The 18,206-nt window shown below is 37.1% G+C and overlaps 1 long non-coding RNA gene across 1 annotated transcript in view; it reads left to right on the forward strand.

The window, feature by feature from the left end:
- LOC106669206 overlaps positions 1-17,244 on the forward strand; it is a 114,958-nt gene extending 97,714 nt beyond the window's left edge. Inside the window, exons 2-3 of the long non-coding RNA XR_002910356.1 lie at positions 15,797-16,546; positions 16,625-17,244. This is a non-coding gene — a long non-coding RNA (uncharacterized LOC106669206). The remainder of the gene's footprint in view (positions 1-15,796; positions 16,547-16,624) is intronic.
- Positions 17,245-18,206: the final 962 nt, after the last annotated feature.

Consider the following 18,206-nt stretch of genomic DNA (forward strand, 5'->3'; position numbering starts at 1 on the left):
TCTTTGGGATGATACGGATTAAAGGGGATGAGCCCTCCTGGGGTTTCTTTTGGAGTAGGAGTCAGCGGGCTATAAAGTCTTTTTGGGGTTCGGGCCATGACTTCACCATGGGGGAGAAACTTCTCTTCCGACTGTTCGTGCTGGACGTTGTATAGGCGGGCAAGGATGGAGAAGGTAATTTAGGGAAAGAAGAATTGTCTTTAAGAGAGGGGGCAATGGCGGCCCTTGCATATGATTTTTTGTCCACTACCTGAAATCCATCACTGTAAGACAGGTTTTCAACTGCCATTATTGTTTTGATTATATTTTGTTTATCATATTCGGGGCATTCCCTTTGAGAGAAGACCGAGTGGGCGCCTTTGCAATGCAAACATTTAACTGGGGGTTCCTGTTTGTGCACACTCCTTTTTTTATGATTACCGTGATAATGAGCACAGCGTAAACCAGCCTTGCAATATGCTTTTACATGCCATAACATAGCATTTGAAAAATAAGACAACATTTTTTACAAACGGCTCGACCTTACATCTCACGTAAATGTATTGTAATGTGCTCGGGGAGAGCCTTGAACATAATCAACACTGTTCACGTGTTTATCAGATTGCCTGTTTCAGTAGCGGGTTTAAGCTAATCTATCTTCCTTTTGAATCTCCGAACATTTAAAATTTTGACATTTTGGGTACCCTTTTTTATCGTCTGTAAGTCCCGGATAGACTCCTCTTATTACACCCTCCCTAACCTGGAGAAAGGACGGGATGTATGCTTTTATGTTATTACTTTTTCAATACTCGGATTCAACCAGATGATGGGACCCCTGGTAGGACTTAAAAATTATCCTAACTCTGTTACGCCCTGATCTATCTATACTTAAAACTTCATGGCGAATCTTAGGGTGATTTTGATAAATCAATTTACCAAGAGACACTGCATGCAATTTTGCCAAACCGCCAGTCTGTCCATTAATCTCTTTGCTCTCCAGATAAACATGATAAGGTCCCTTGTTAGTTTTCAAAAATAAACCCTGTTTTTCGGAGTCGTTGATATTATGAATCAATCTGAGTTAATCAGAGCCCGGATTGCTGCCATCGGGTACGTTCGATTTAGAATCAAAATTTCCATCCATGAATTCTGTAACTTCTCTTCCCCGTCCCTGGAGAACCAGATCATTTCTACAGTTCGAAGCGGACATTATCTTAGGTCGACCAGCCGCCGACCCGATGTGAAACTATTTCAGTTATACAAATAATAGAAAGAAAAACAAATGGACAAACAAAAATTACCTTAGTAACAATTAATGTTTACAAAAAGTAGAAAAAAGAAAATTAACTTTTATGAACGAAAACAAGTTAACGTCGGCGCTGTCCTTATCGTGAAGTGTATCGTACGAAGTGGTCAGAGTGATTAGCATAATGATAGGCAACTTTTCTGTAAATGAACATGAGAGATTATGTTGTAGTTCCGTTTGTGGGATAATTTTCTCTATAAGTATGCTTATTTCTTCATATTTTGTGTAAATTTTGTCAGTTTTAATCAACACTGTTTGTTTATCAAGAAAAAGTACTTGCTTTATTTATCCTTAATGCAAAAGGGAGTGAGGTTTCCTGATTGAAGGTAGGATGATATGACGGACGGCGTAGTTTGTGGTTTGGGACTTTACGGTGTTTAGTTTAATTCACCATTTTTCGAATCATTGTTCGATGGAATATAAATGTGAAGGGTTCGATGAAGTCAGTTGGAGGATAGTATGGCGGTGTTATCAACGTTTATTAGCAATCTGGTACCGGGATGGATGGTATATGAAAAGTATATACTTAGCACTGTAACGGACTGATGACGCTACATTCTCTAAAGTATCTGTCGGCAAGGTCGGATTTAAGGATGATGAATTGTGTGAAAAGTTGGATGCCCTCGCGTTTCCGTAGCAAACCTAGGTACCAAACCCGATCACAAGCTTGTTCAGCATCAAGGAAGACCCGCCGGCATCCTAAGTATTACGGTATTACCAAGTCCTACTACTCAAGGGATGACCACAACACGATCGCAATTAGCCATTTCACTGTATAATCTGACTCATCGTACATCGTTAGTGTATTTGTACATCGTGTATCGAAGATAAAGATAAGGCTGCTATTGTTAGGTTGTGTGGGTAGCTCGGACGTATTAAGTGAGAAAAGCAGGGGAGAGATGACGCTTCCCTGTGAGACATCTGCTGGAATAAGATAGATAGTAGCTATTGAAGTATTTCCGGATGTGTGTAAGTGACGATTGGTTCGATAGGATTGTAGTGTAAGGTTGTAGTATTAGCTGGGAGGATATGCTTGAACTTCCACAACACCCCGATTGCTTCAACGTTCAAAGCCTTGGTATACATCCAAGAACACACTGTAATTTGTTGTCCTAGGAGAAGAACTTTGTGTTAAGTGTGCCGTGGAAGTGAAATAATGATTTTAAGAGTGTGGGGCCTTATGTTCTGACAAAGGCTTTCGGCAGCCTGCGGGCCGATTAAAAAAACGCCAGGGTGCTTTCGTGGCTGAAAGGTTGAAAACCCTTCTTTCGATCCTCGGACACACCAACGCTAGATTTATTGCGTAAGAGCTCTGGGAAAACAATCGAATAGTCGCGAATTTAAATTAAAAGCACCACGTTGGGGGCCTCTGGGGAGACAAACGTGACTGCTCAGGCTCAAAGGAGGTGGAAATAAGGACTACAATGCGATTCACTTGTTAGAGCTAGTAATAAATTAAGTTATATAAATAAAAAAACATTATTCTCAATTAATGTTTAACAGAGTAAATTAACACTTCATTCGGTCCAATTAATATTTTTTAAATTTTCCTTTCTCTTCATTAAATAAACGTGAGAAGGGGAGAAAATGTGATTTTAATGTCGTTTTAGAAGCACTTAATTTCCTAATGGCCGAAATTATCCCTTAATAATTAAAAGAAAATTAGAGAGTCCAATCAAGCTCGTTTCCCTGCCGTTTTCAATGAAAATACTCCTTGATATATATATAACCATATTAATTCATCTTAGAACAGCAAAAGGCGGTATCTTCCGTTTACAATATTTGGTAGTACAATTCAAAGGAACCATGGTAGAAAAAACTGACGTACTTATATAAAATTAAAACATTTAACAGTTTGGTCATCCGTCTAGTCTTTCTGTAAGTTCGGTAGGCTAGGTTTTCTACATCTCCATTGGTTACATCTTAGGATATTTTTTTGTCATTTTATAAAAAAGTCAAGTACGAGTGGCTTGTGTTCATGGGGGTGGTTTTACGCTATTTACAGTTGATTACAGTCCGTTTGGGCAGTCCGATATGAAAAACATCAAAACAGATTCAGTCAATCGAACAAAAAATCCTTCCCAATTCTCCAAGGAACAGCACCATACGTTGAACATCAGTAATAGTTAGTAAGTAAACGAATGTCTTTGGAATTTTGACTACTGTTCCATGGTCATGCCCCTTGTATATTCACAAATTATAGGAGAGTTTTATGATTGGAATCATACACACCATGGTTCGACTTTCCTAGGATGATGAATGTTCGTTGCTCTGCTTGTCACTATTCATTCTTTGAAGGAATATGACGAGAAGAAGAAATCGGACAAGAATGTAAATGACAGAGCTGCCAGCATGTTATTTTTTCATTTTTATGTCACGTATTAATGTTTGCAATTATACACTGACAGGCAAAAAATTCCAAATGATATTTTTTTCATTTTCTCGATAAAAGAAAATTCTGCTCTAAATTTGTCTCATTGTTTTTACTAATAAATATTTGTTTATGCCATCTTTTAAATTGGGAATATAAATTAGAGTAAACACACTTAAACCTTAATCCAAAACAAGGATAAAGGATTTTTCAATGTTTATTTTTTTCGGAATTTAAAATGTTTATTCAGTCTCATCTGAATTGTGAGCAATAAACTGTTTAATCTTTATATAAGGTATTGGTTGAGATAAAAAAGTCAGTGCCACGAGCGGGATTCGAACCCACGGCCCAAGGCTAAATACGCCGCTGCTCTACCACTTGAGCTATCGTGAATTCGATCCACTCGGACACTAACTTCCCATCTCAATCCCACTTTGCTAATTTTCCCTCGTTTTTGCCATTTTTCAAATGTCGTGTAATCTATTCGATTCTTGGCGACAAATGAAATGGCCACGGAGAGCTTTCATGAAGGTATAATTCATTTTACTGGGCAGCCCCTTCCCCAGGCTTGAACCCAATCGAACTTGTATGGGATAACCCCCTCAAAAGACGAATAAGGGAACGTCTATCACTTCCTGATACAATCCACGATCTTGAAAGTTCTTCTAGTGAAGAATGGGCTAACCTCCAGTACAGAGGCATTTCCAGACTGATAGAAAGTATGCCGAGGCGTCTTTGAGATGTAATTAAGGCAAGAGGAGGAAATACGCGATATTGAAAGTATATAAAGTATAAAGTAATATAATTAAGTTATATAAATAAAAAAATTTGTTTACGATCACAATCTTCTGGAGCATTTTTGTAAGACACGTAAGTTACATAAATCTTTTTTTTTTTGCTTAAAAACGAAATATTAAATTCGTTGATAAAGATGCGAGGGTACATCAAAATATAAAAATATTCACAAATCAAGTTATATTACAAGCGCGGGGGGGGGGGATTTTTTGCCTGTCAGTGTACTTCAGTTCCGTTTTACATTAAGGCGTTAACGCTGTGCTCATTACTGACTGGTTTAGTTCTTGCGTTATACTCAGTGAACCTGAATTCGAACACGACATACTTACAATTCATCTGCAAGGATAGGCGGAGGAAACTGAGGAAGGAGGTTCAGGCAGATGTCATACGCTGCGGGGTATAAATAGGACCCCTTTTTTAAAATTTACTTTTCTATTACTCAATGAACCAGATCTACCACCTTCATTTTGCGTATGTCCGCATATCAAAAATTTATGAGTAATTTTCTTCATTTTTCATTTAGTTACAGCTTACTGAAATAATGAAATAATATACTTTTTTTATTTTCACCACTACAGTTGCCAAAGTAAAAAGTAAACTAATATAATCATCATCAATTTGCGATGCCAATTTTTTCATGAACTTTAACACAGAATTCCCAATTTTATTTATTCGATTTTTAATAAAATATTGGCTCTTTTCCTGTAGGGCATGGCATAGCAGCTTGTAAGTCAAACGTCCCCTTCACAAAATTAGGTCGAATTTGTTGTCTGTCTTCATCTTTGGACATTATCCTTAAATTATTTTCCTTTTGGTGTTCCTCAAAATTTTGTTTACGATCATAATCTTCTGGAGCATTTTTATAAGACTCACGTAAGTTACATAAATCTTTTTTTTGGCATAAAAACGAAATATTAAATTCGTTGATAAAGATGCGAGGGTACATCAAAATACCTGATGAGTATCTCCTTTATCCATCTGGGGAGTTTCACATAGTCTTAGTGTAAGTCAGGAAGAACTTTGCCCCCAGTAACGTACTCTCGAGAAGAATTTTCTTGAACATAATGGCTTTCTACTGGGATACCGTTTATGTGCTCCCTAACAGAATCGTTTATACTTTTATCCACTTGCTTGTGTTTCCATGCTTTCCTCGTTTGTTACCCACTATTACCCCACTTTTGATTTAATACAGTTATACCTAATACTTACTATATACAATACCTAATACTTCATTAGGTTAATACTGTTCTGATCGCTCTACCACTAATTGATAGTGCATTACGAAAAAATAATTTGCAAAGTCTTAGTTTATTTGATTTGTTATAAAGATAGAACGCGTGATTTACTTGGCGGAATTTCTGAGGGTTAACATACAATTTGGCTAGAATGTAATTATGATAATCGTCTATTTACAAAATTTTGATTTTCTATGACATTTTTGACTTTGAAATTCCAAGCTGAGCATTCGTGCTTTCCAGAGGTTTTAGTGAAATTTGAAGAGCCAGAACTCGCAGCATTAGAGTTCATACTTTTCTTCTCATTACCCGTTATCGAAGTGGAACAAGAAGATCCAAAATCCATAACATCGACACGGTACTAAGATATGCCACTTTTCGTGAATGGCGTTCCCGCCAATTCAAAAGTGAAATTTGGTGCTGCCTAACAGCTAAGCGTATACCTACGGCCGAGTCATTTTTAGCATCATATACCAGAAAACTTCAAAAAACAATACGGTTTTTAGAATTGTTCGACTTGTGTCACTTCTCTGGTGGGTGTGCGATTTATCCCTATTCTTATTTACAAATCTGCTTTTTTTTTAAAAAAACCGACATACCACCTCGAAGTAGAAATAACCTCATTTCGTTCGAAGTCATTTGGTTTTTGATTTACCGCATATTTATATTTAGGATCTTGTTGTTAGTTTAGTTGCAAATAATATTTTTAAACTACATACCACGGTAGAACATGACATTCTTAAAATTCAATTTTCGGATTTTATTTTTATTTTTGTTTTGATTTAATAGTTTTGTGAACTAATTAGCGTTAAATTTATGATGGTAGGGATACTAAAACTGTTTAAACCACGAAAAAATTTGGAAAAAGATACAATTGAGAGAATACGAAATCAATTTAAATCATTTTGGCATGCCACACGATGTCGGATAATCGCATTACAGAAGGTACATTTAGTCTTAAAGAAACCAGTTGACATTAAAAAAAATCAACCTTGGAGTTGGTTTCTTTTTACTCCGGTCTGCTTTATTCAAGTTAAATTTTAACAGATATTAAAAAGAAATAAAGATCAACGGGCGGCAGATAGTCTTTGACTGTCGTCGTGGAACAAAGTATTGGCAGAAAAGGTAGCTCCGCGTGAGATGGAAGGGATCACTAATGCAATTAATTTATGAACTACAAACAATTTACGAAAATATAAAACAATAAAAAAAAGAAAGAAGTGTGAATAAACAAATACAACTAAGGTACTAATCCTAAGTTAATTTAATGTTATGTACGTACGAATTAGGCCTTAGGACGAATTTTATAACTAGGTGAAGGAAAAAAAATTACAACTAAAGTGAGCACTCACTTGACGAGACGGGATTTGAGACGGAAAACGGTACATCCGACAATACGGCTAACTCGAAGTGGAAGCTCTGATTTACAGTCTTTCCAAAAGAACAGACCAATCCGTAAATTCCTTCCTCTGTCCACGAGGTCCGGCCGACACTTAAACCTCGGCATGCATCGTCATCAAATGGTTTCCTATCGTGGAGGCGCTGGATAGGGCTACTTCCTCGTGCATCCTATATCGCCGGGACACGGGCCTGTACTCAATTACCCGGCTACAACCCTCTAACTCCTTCAATTACATTTCGCTCAGAGAGCACCATAAATATCTTTTTTCCTTTCCATTTCCTCAAATGAAGTCTTTCCTTAGTTATTTCTATTTCATTATCCTTCTATCATCTATTAACGGAAAGGCAGCCTGGCGTTCGAACTGAGGTCTAAACATATTTCCTCCACAATGGTACAGCCCTGAGATAAGTCCTTCTATTTTCTCCTTTTCATTTCCATTTCGAGTTCATTCCCTCCAAAAAAAATAGCGCCAAAGAAAATAACCAACGTCGTCAGGTCAGGTTGAAGACAAGAATTGTCCTAATGGCTTATAAAAATAGGATATACTTTTTTTTCAAAGTTTATATTTTCTATTAAAAATCAACAGGCATTTCTGTGTATAGGATATCAATTGTTAAAAAACATTTTTTATATTTTATTATGAATGGCGTAGAAAACAAATATTTACAAGTGGCACATATTGTCAAAGCACCATTGTATTGAACGTTAATAGAAACCAGCATGACAAGCTGTCTTAAATATGTACGAATCTGAAAGAAAGCTTGGTAATTACGAAGGCACATATTACGTAACTCTATTAACACAATGGCTTTATAAAATGGTTATACAACAGTTGTCCCCGTTATAAAGGTTGAGCTAATAAAAAATATGTTCTGCCACGTTCAAATAAGGTTCCACTATAGGGTGGATTTGCCACACAGTAGTAATCTATTTTGCTTTATCCTGATTCGCAATTTAATCTAATCATAGTCCTTAGGCTACCTTATTACAGTTAAAAATAGAATATTCAACATTTCATTCAATTGTATTCATTGCAATTTTATTTGAGAAGTGTACTTAAGTACTATTGTACTTAAATCACTTGTAATTCACTGCACACCGATTGTTAATTATACGACTACTAATTTAATTTTTTTAAATTAAACATTCTACTTACAATTAGTTTAAACTAAAATTACTGCAAAATTTAGAAACGATATGCCTATTTTTAACGTTTTTCTCTTATTTTTGAGGTTCACGAACTTCAATCGGGCATCATTCAACTCTCCTGAGTTAACTTAAATTTCATCTAACAGAAACCCGCCATAATATCCTAAAAAGATAAAAATTAGCATAATTGTAACTAAAAGGAGCAGGAATGTTGTAATTATTCACAATTCGAACACGGGTGTGCATATATAGAAACAGCCTAGCATTAAGGTACATACTACAGATAAGGCGTAGGGCAACAGTAGTATATATGGAGAAAAATAGGGAAAAGAGACCCTACTACCCAAATCCTATAGACCAATCAGCCTAACATCTTTTTTACTAAAAGCACTTGAAAACTGATGGACAACCATATAAGAATGACAGTGTTCACGGATAAACCACTTCATCACTGTCAGTATGCATACAGAGCAGGATGATGAACAGAAACTGATCTGTATCAGATAACCAGTGACTGAAGGAAACACTAGAAGCAAAGGAAATAACAATTTGCTCGTTCCTCGTCATTGAAGGAGCCATTAATAACGCATTCCATGCATCCATGAAGGCCTCCCAAGAGAAAAAGTAACTAGACCATACCACATCTAGATTTATAGGAGAAATGTTAGGAAACGACACTAGCACAACCAAAGGTTGCCAGCAAGGAGGGGTACTATCACTTCTCCTATGTAGTCTAACAGTTGATGAATTGCTTAAAACTCCGATCCGTAGAGAGATAAAGTGTAAGGGATGTATAGCATATGATATAGTCCTGGCCTCCAGGGGAAATATCAAAGAAACCCTCAGCGATATAATCCAAGAAGGGCTAAATATCACAGATAAATGGTATAAAACGCTGGCTTAGGAATAAACTCTAATAAAACAACCATAGTCACTTTTACACAGAAAAAGGAAATTAAATCACATGAGGCAGATACCCAATAATACAGTGACAGAAATTAAAAAAGAGGCCGAATAGATAGGTGTCACACCAGATAAAACACTGACATTTGAGGAACATATTGGCTCCACCATCATAAAGGCGTCACGAACTTTAATGTTGTGCAAAAATAGCGGGACAAAACTGGGGATGCAGACCGGAAATCCTGCTTTGGATGTACACCTAGATAGTGAGACCTATTCTCGTAGAACAAATAACAAAACGAAGAAAACTAACGAAAATACAGAGACTTGCAAGCTTCTTTATAACGGGAGCAATAAGAACATGCCCCAGAGCTGGTATGGAGAAAATACCGGGATTAATCCCTCTCCACCACATGTTAACGAGGACAGCACAGAAAACTATTATTAGTTTTTTCAAAGAGAAACCTTCAATAAAAATAAAAATAAAATAGAGAAATAGCCACAATCTAATGAAATATCATCCGATACTCATGGCCACAAGAGACGACATGAATAGGATATTTGAGTTTAATCAAAATTTCCAAACAATTTTAAGTACGAAAAAGGAATGGGAAAGAGAGAAAAAACCTCCTTTAAGAATGGCACCATCTACTGGTACACAGACGTATCTAGAACGCTAGAAGGTACGTGGGCAGATGTATGTATACTCAGGACCCATGGGAAAATGCACCAGTATCTACCAAGCTGAGGTCCTTGGATTGGAAGATCTCCCCAATTCAATTTGAACAAGTGGTACAAACAACAAAAACTATCTTGTCAGATAGTCAAGCAGCCATCAAAGTAAAACCAAACTAAATAAATTAGGTATGCAAAATAAAGTCATCTTCTGCTGGTAACAAGCAACCGCTTCCAAGAAGAGGGGTTGCAATACCGATGATCGGACCCGAGCACTTCTGTAGCATAGGATTACACACTATTAATGAGCACCTCAGAGAGAAGGTTATAAAGAAAATGAGAAAACATTGGAACTAACTCACTGACTCAAACAATCCAAGAACCTCCTAACAAAGTTTGGAAGAAAGAGGTAAAAGAATGTATTAAAGGAAGAAGGAAAATATTGCGAATTCAAACAGGATTCTTAACTGGACACTGCAAATTAAATGGACATCGGAAGAAGATTGGCATAACCCACCCACGTGCAGATTCTGCAAAGAAGCATAGGAGACACACCAATAAACCTACTAACAAACTGTGGTTCCCGTAGAGAATCTGTTTTGGGGCATACAACCTAACCATAGAAGGGATTAAATTTTTTATCTTTGTCTATCTGAGTCGGTGTTTGGATGCAGATAAAGTTGTAATATTTCTGGAAGTTTGGTAGTTTTTGAATAAAAATGCATGAATAAACTCTTCCCAGATTTGACTATTTGGCGTGCCCAAATGTAGGTGACTTAAACGCTTTCGAAAGGTCCCTATAAAGAGAGAAGAGACCGCCATCTTTGTGGTAGTAGAGCCATTTGGGAATAGCACAGGTGGTCATTATATATGGCCTCGTAATGATAAGGGTGAACAGTGCATTAATCATGTCAAGAGCTCATTAAACAGTTCCTGGTGTTAAGTGACAATGTGCACCATTGGCCGTCGCTTTAAACTGTCACGGCTTTCAGAAATATTGATAAAAGCGGAACTAGCCCGCGTCTCATTATGAAATGACGCTTATCCAACCGAATAAATGTTATAAATGATCCTTTCGTACAGCGTTTATACATATACTTTTGGACGATAGTTTGTGACTAGAAGTAAAATAATTACTTTAACAGTAAGGTTTAATTGAATTGGTGTTATACCACTGTATTAAGCTTTTTAACGCTCACTTGTGGTGGTATCAATTGTTTTACTATTTTATTTTTATTCTATCTACTCTGCTAAGTAGGGACCGCGGTGGACGAGGGTTAGGGTATCCGTATTTGCCATGCTACCGGTCCTGGTGTAAATCACGGCGTAACCAATAGATCTTTAATTGCGAAAATAATAGGGAGCAAGTATTGTAAAGTGTTTTCACCTCTCATCCGCGACATCCAGCGGGTACTTGGACGTCAAGCTTCCTCCCCCCCCCATAATACAATAATTACGTTTTTAGTCTACTAAATGAAAAGATCAATGTATGGATGTTTTTAAATAGAACAGAACTTTTTTTAAAATTAAACAGGAAGAAATTCGCTCGCGATTTTAAAGTCATTGTCGTGTAATAATACAGGTATGGTGCAATTCGGTGGGATACAAAAAAAGTTATTATATGGACTTATGTCGATAAAAATTTTAAAAATCCACCAATTATGCGAAAACCTAACGGTTCAAGCAAAGCGACTCATAGATCAGGAGCAAGAATTGGTTTTTTAATAAAGAAGCATATCTTTTGGCTAAGGAGGCTGCGAAGAGCACAGCTACCAGTGGATTAGAAAAGATATCCCTCATACATAATTAGAAAACACCTTTTTAACCGTTAGAAATGGAAAATTTCATACAGTAGGTCAACGATAAGGGAGAAACAAGAAAATTTTCTCCAGCGGTTGAGGACAAGTCGGATTGATCTTTAGTAGCCACAGCTAACCTAAACACTCTGGACATGGACAAAAAATCTATAAATACAAAATTATCCTAATTTCTCCATATTTCGGATTAGGAGACCCAAAGATTCGCTGCCGTGCTCGAGTGCACAATTCTTATTTCGGGGGCATTCCTANTGTGTAGCCAAGGAATGACCCTCCCTCTCCAATTATGTAGTGCACATTGAGCAACCTCGCTCCACATGCCGGGCACATGTACAGATTTTGGTCCAAAAGTATTTGTTCCTGTCAACCTCGTGTGTCCAATTCTGAGTCGGGTTAGAGTGATCGTTTTTCAGCAGTTTAGATTCTTCCGGGGTCACCTACAAATGCTGCTCTCGACGCGCAAGAGCTTCCCGGAAAAACTGACGCTGCCTCATTTTCTTTACAATATTGTTTTGTTTTTTTTTAACTCCAAAATTTTTATAAAACCATTTGTTTACATTATTGCATTATTATTATTATTATTGAGAACTAGATATTAGGATATTTTTATACACTTTTATACAATCACACAGTAACATTACTATTTCTAAGGAAACCGTACTGCTCACGATATACAGCCAATTCGGTCGACGATAACAAAGTACCGTATACATAAGGCGGTTGTAGATTTATTTTTTTGGCATTAAAAAGTCCATCGAACATATTTCTGCGTTCATTCCCGTGTTTCCTGCAGTGCATGATGTGTGTTCAAGATCCTCGTATATTCCACAGTCCTCGCAGTACGGTGACTGAATTATATTCAGTCTGTTGAGGTATCCCTTACAGAGTCCGTGATTGGATCGTAACCTTACCATCGTTTTGCAAAAGGCCTTGTTTAAATTATTTTCTTTGCTGAACCAAGGCTCTTGTCTACTAACGGCAACATATTTTTGTTGAATATACCTTTGTTGTTTGAAAGGTATTTGGTTTGCCAATCTATCTGCTGCTGCAACCTTAAAATAGCATGCAGATCTTTTCTGGGTACAGCTACATATATAGTGTTGTCCTTTGTGGTGGCATCTTTGGCTAGCCGATGGCCAAACGACATCTCTGTATTTGAACTCCGTATGGCCTTTGATCCAGGTACTACTTTATGCCCTTTCGACCTGATCATTGCTGAAAGTTCAAGGATCTCGATGATAATGTAGTCCGCTATAAACAACTTTTTGTCAATACGAAGTTTTTTAACATAGCTATGACAATCTGTACATATGACGACATTTGGGAATTGCTTGTCATTCGCATACTTCATAGCTTCCCATATAGCAATCAATTCTGCACTATATAGGTATATGGATAGGTACTGTGGGAGTAAAAAGTTTTCGCTGTAATTCTGCACGGGATCGTAAAATGCACACCCTACTCGTCCATTTAGGAGTGATCCGTCGGTGTATATAAGATGGCCGTCTGGAAATCTCGCATATAGGTCACTAAGGTATTTTTGAGTCACTTCGGTTTTATTCGAATCGGTGTACGTTGTGGATCTGAATTTGGGAATACAATATTGTCGAATATATTCGAAACTTTTATTAAAATATGGTGAAGGACATAATGACTCCGCTGTTGATCCATATTTAGCAAGATTGGTGAAAGCGGCCGTTAAAGGTGGTTCTTTCTTTTTCATCCAATACTTGTATGTCAATACCTTACACGACAAGTGAGCTATGTTGCGATACAGTTGTGCCTTTCTAGCCACGAAGTGAAGTACAAAACGACCAGTCAACATTTTTCTTCTGCACTCAAGCGGGGGTTCGTTTGCCTCGGCTAGAAGAATGTCGATTAGTGTTGACCGGAGTGCTCCAGACATTTTGTGCGGTTTTAACCGACGGAGGACCACCCGAACGTAATCGGGAGGCGTAGAAAAAATATAAAATAAATTAAAACAGTTTTTAAAATAAAAAATGATTGAAACATAAAATAAAGAAATTAAATAATAAAGACTCACCAAGCTGTTGTTGTGGAGAATGATAAAAGGTGAGCATGAAATAGAAGGATCCAGGAGCGATGAAAAATAGGGTATTTTGGCAGGACGGCCCACTTACAAGTACCAGCAACTCCGGCGTTTTTACGAGGTGTAAAATCAATCCAGAAGAATTCCAAGGGATGCTAGAAGAGATTTTACAGAAAGCGGTCAGTAGCAAAGCGTTTGCGGGTTTAACGCGAAAAATAGAAAAATGGAAAGCGGTGCGTGCTGAGACGAACAAGGCTCGGTCATAAAAGCGACTGACGTGTGGTACCCGGAGTGGGGCGGCCAATCCTTTAGACCGGGCTTCCCGGTATAGGATAATAAGTAAATGATAAACAAAATAGGTGAGCGGTTCTTTAAAATAAAAATGAAAATCCGAACACATTTGTACTGTATCTTATCTAATTTCTGCAGAGCAGTTTTGCTTGCTTGACCGTAGTAGGGTGCTCCAAAGTCAAAAATTGCTCTGATGATTGTTCGGTAAAACATAAGACTTATGCAGAGATATGCACCACTGGTTATGTGAGAAATACATTTTAATGTGTTGAACAGTTGCTCTCCTTTCTTTGCTTGTTTAGCAATGTGACCTTTCCAGTTAAGTTTTCTGTATAAAGTTAGACCCAAAAATATAGTTTTCTGTACTACTGGTATAACAAAACCTTCTAGGTCCAAGTGATCGGGAAGTGATATATGGTGTTTCGTAGAAAAGACACACATTTTTGATTTGCTAGGTGAGATTTTTAGTCCATTTTGGAGAGCCCAATCTTTAATTTTTCCTGCCGTCAATCGCATAGTCTTAATACCTGCTTCAAAAGTTTTATTTGTTGTGAAAACACAAACATCATCCGCAAATTGTATAACTTGTACATTTGGTGACAACACGCTTTCGAAATCATAGACATAGAGTGCGTACAGAAGGGGGCTTAATATTCCTCCTTGAGGTAAACCTTGATGGGCATTTCTTGGGCCTAATTTAGTTCCATTTATCATTAAGTACACATTTCTCTCAGAAATTAGTTTTATAACATTTTTAGCAAACAGTATGGACATTCCTATATTTATCATTTTGTTGTACAATATATTTAAGTTTACCGAGTCAAACGTTGCTTCAATATCAATGAACCAAGCGAAAGTGTCCATGTTTGATGTAAAACCGATTTGTATTTTTGTTACTAATAGACATGGGGCCTCGGCTGTAGATCTGTATCTTTTGAACCCCATCTGGCTTTCAGGTAGTATGTTTTTATTTTCTAACCATCATTCCAGTCTTGCCTTATCATTCGTTCGAAGGTTTTTTGAACGCACGATATTAAAGCAAACCATACTGTTTATTGCTCGTTTAGCGCCAGAGAGTCGGATCGCTATAGTAAAGTCTGGACGGTGAGCTCCGGCTTTCGACGCATCGTCTGCACGTTCCTTCCAGCAACACACGTCGACACGTCATGTACGAAGACAAATACTAAAGTTTTTGCGAGATGTACCTTTACTAGATGTCATACTATTTGTGAAGCATGTAGAAAAAGAAAAAGAAATAAATAAACGCAGTATAATTTATATGTGTGACCTATAAATAAATTTTTTGAAATTTAAATTTAACTATTTTTACTATTCGTAGACTGAAAGAGGGGAATCTCCACACTAGACTGAAGCGACAAGAACTGTACAGAGATACAGTAGTTGGATGACCAAATGCATACAGGACTGTAACAAACAAACTAATACGTTATAAAACAATAATTGGACCAATTTAGACATAAGGAACAGAACTGTGGGATACGACAAAGCTATTTGATCCCTCCCATCCATTCAAAAGTCCTAAGAATAATTCTCCAAGCTCTGTCTTATTATCCACTATGACATTATCATTTACTTCGTTCCAGGACATTCTAGCTTACTGAAGTTCCAACCTTAAAATACACACAGCACACAGTACATTTTAAAATGACTGAAGAGTACCACACTGTTTGAGTTTGTTTTTTAAAAATTACGTGGTTGATTCAATCAATATATAGATTACAAATAAACTGTTAATTTATAATGCATGAAATGAATAGACTAAGAGCGGCCATTATGTTTTATACTGATTTTCTTTCTTACAGGTTGTGACATGAAAACTGTGGGTTCACTGTTCTAAATTGCAACTCCGTTAGAAAGCTTCGTTATTGCCATTCTGCCCGTCGGTGTATTTCCTTTGACCAGACAGGAAATGACAACAGGGCACAAAGAGTGAGTGAGTACATCGATAAGATTGCCGGCTCGAATCTACCGTGATTCATTCCCTCGGCTGTTAAGACAAAACAACCGAGATGAAGTGTTGTAAATGATTACTCAAAACTACCATTTCACCGTTTAAAAAATTTCTTTGAATATTTAGCAATTCTGACAGTCTTATGAAATTCCATCAATTTAAACAGTCATATATACTAAAAAATAATATAACAAATTAAATAAATAAGTAAGGGCTATTAAGTCTCAAATCAACGGGGGTTCCGCATTATCATGGATTTCAATTTTATTAGGTTTTTGTAGGGTTATGTCAATTTTTTTAAAAGAAAGCGGGATAGAAGAGAACCCCCGACCTAACCACCGAGAACTCGGTGGGCTGCATTGGCAGAGAAGCTGTCAGGTGTCAACTGCTCGGTCGATGGTTGCCTTTGGAGGACCTGAATCAAATAAGAGAGATCATACTCTCCCGACTTACTGTCTGGACTTGTGTCCGGTTTGTTGGGAAAAGTTACTGGATGGGAGCGTGTACTAATGCCACCTGATGTGATAATTGTGCTTGCATATCAGCGAGCATTTTGGTCCACTGTTCCGATTCTTTGAGGAATTTGGATTTTTATTGTATAGTAGGTACTTGATAGATATCTCGTGCTGTTTTTCTTTTTGGTGTATTTTGAGAGTGAATTGTGTTATTGTGTGAATAGGTAGTGCTAGATGGTCGATGGGAAAATATGGACGATCAAGTAGATGTTAGTTATAAATCAGGTCGAGTACTCAACTAATGTCAGTGGATTTAGTTTTAAAAATGCATTGGGAACTGAAATAACCTAGCTATTGATAGCGCCTGGAGCCTAACTTCGGTAACTGCCAAACACGAGGTACGTGATTCTAAAAAGTCTTAAGTTCGATTCTGTATACGTATGTATGTATATACGGGTGAAGAGTTGAGCTTACATAAATCAGTAATTTGCAATAATACATTTAACATTAATAGCTGAGAATACGTAGTCAACAAAAAGGCAAGTAGAACCTTCTGTTAAACATCTTCAATTTATCAACAGGAAACTTTCCTCACAAAAACATATCTAATATATGTTATTCTTAAATTATGATCTATCGCATTTATATAGGACAGGATGGAAAATGAAAAATGACCAGTTCAGTCGCATATCTCTTCTGTCCGACTTCAAGTGAAATATTTACCAACACCAGATTTAAGGTTGACTAAACTATGGAAATCTAGTTTAAAAAAATATATAAAAAAATAAATAAATAAAAATTAACGTCTTGTGAATGTATGCACCCTACAGGATTAATTGTTGAATAAAATAAAGTTGTTACAAAATTGAGTGTTTTTCACTTACAAAAAATACATTACATCCCGATTTGATTTATTTTTAGCTAACATAAATAATATATATTATTTTTATCCATAACGAATATCCAAAGAACTGTGTATTTGGGTTTTAACTTAATCAGCCAATTCCCAAAAGCACCTACAGGTGTCTCACTTTCAAGTGCCTCTATGCATCTGGCAACAACTCGTTTTCTTTTATTTGGCCAAAATGGATATAAAAGTTGTGGTAAAAATATGTTTTTGGTATGTATCAACGCAAAATGTAGGAAATTGGACTTTCAATACGTTTTCATTTGTGTCCATTTTTATTATCTAGTTACAATCCATCTAGTTAAAATCTGCATCGATCCAAGTTAACTATGTTCTTTTATCCACGTAGGCTGGATAAAAGCTGTCCTGAGCTTCTGGACCGTACTGAGAGAATCGGTACTTAACAAAAAGAGTTTTCATTGTCGATCATGCACAGCGCGAGGTATATGGCGTTTAGTTCCACCATGTACAAGCTCTCGGCTGGAGGAAGCGATGATTGTTAACTTCTCCCTCGTGTACACGGTAAATCCCACGCGCTCTTCTGCCGTTTTGGACCCGTCTGCATTACTCATCATTTAGAGCGTCAAACATTACTTTATATGCATAGTGGGTTGTCTCGTTTTTCTATAATTTTGCCATATCCCACCGTACGATGAAGGAGGGGAATAACCAAGGGGACGTTTCAGGTAGCTTTTCTGCCTCCACCTGGTTCAGCTCTACTCCCTGGGCCGCTAATATTCCTTGGCTCTTATCGCCAGCGACCTCGTACTGGTCCTCAGGAGGGTTTATCTTTCTCTGGGTATTATATAAGAAATGATCCGGCCTTGCCCATTTGGTCGCATCGTAACCAAAGGTTTGTCGATTGCGGACTGTACACTTGTTCCGACTTCTTATAAATC

This window comes from Cimex lectularius, unplaced genomic scaffold (genome assembly GCF_000648675.2).
Source record: "Cimex lectularius strain Harlan isolate CLEC.00 unplaced genomic scaffold, Clec_2.1 scaffold213, whole genome shotgun sequence".
In the NCBI taxonomy this organism is placed as follows: domain Eukaryota; kingdom Metazoa; phylum Arthropoda; class Insecta; order Hemiptera; family Cimicidae; genus Cimex; species Cimex lectularius.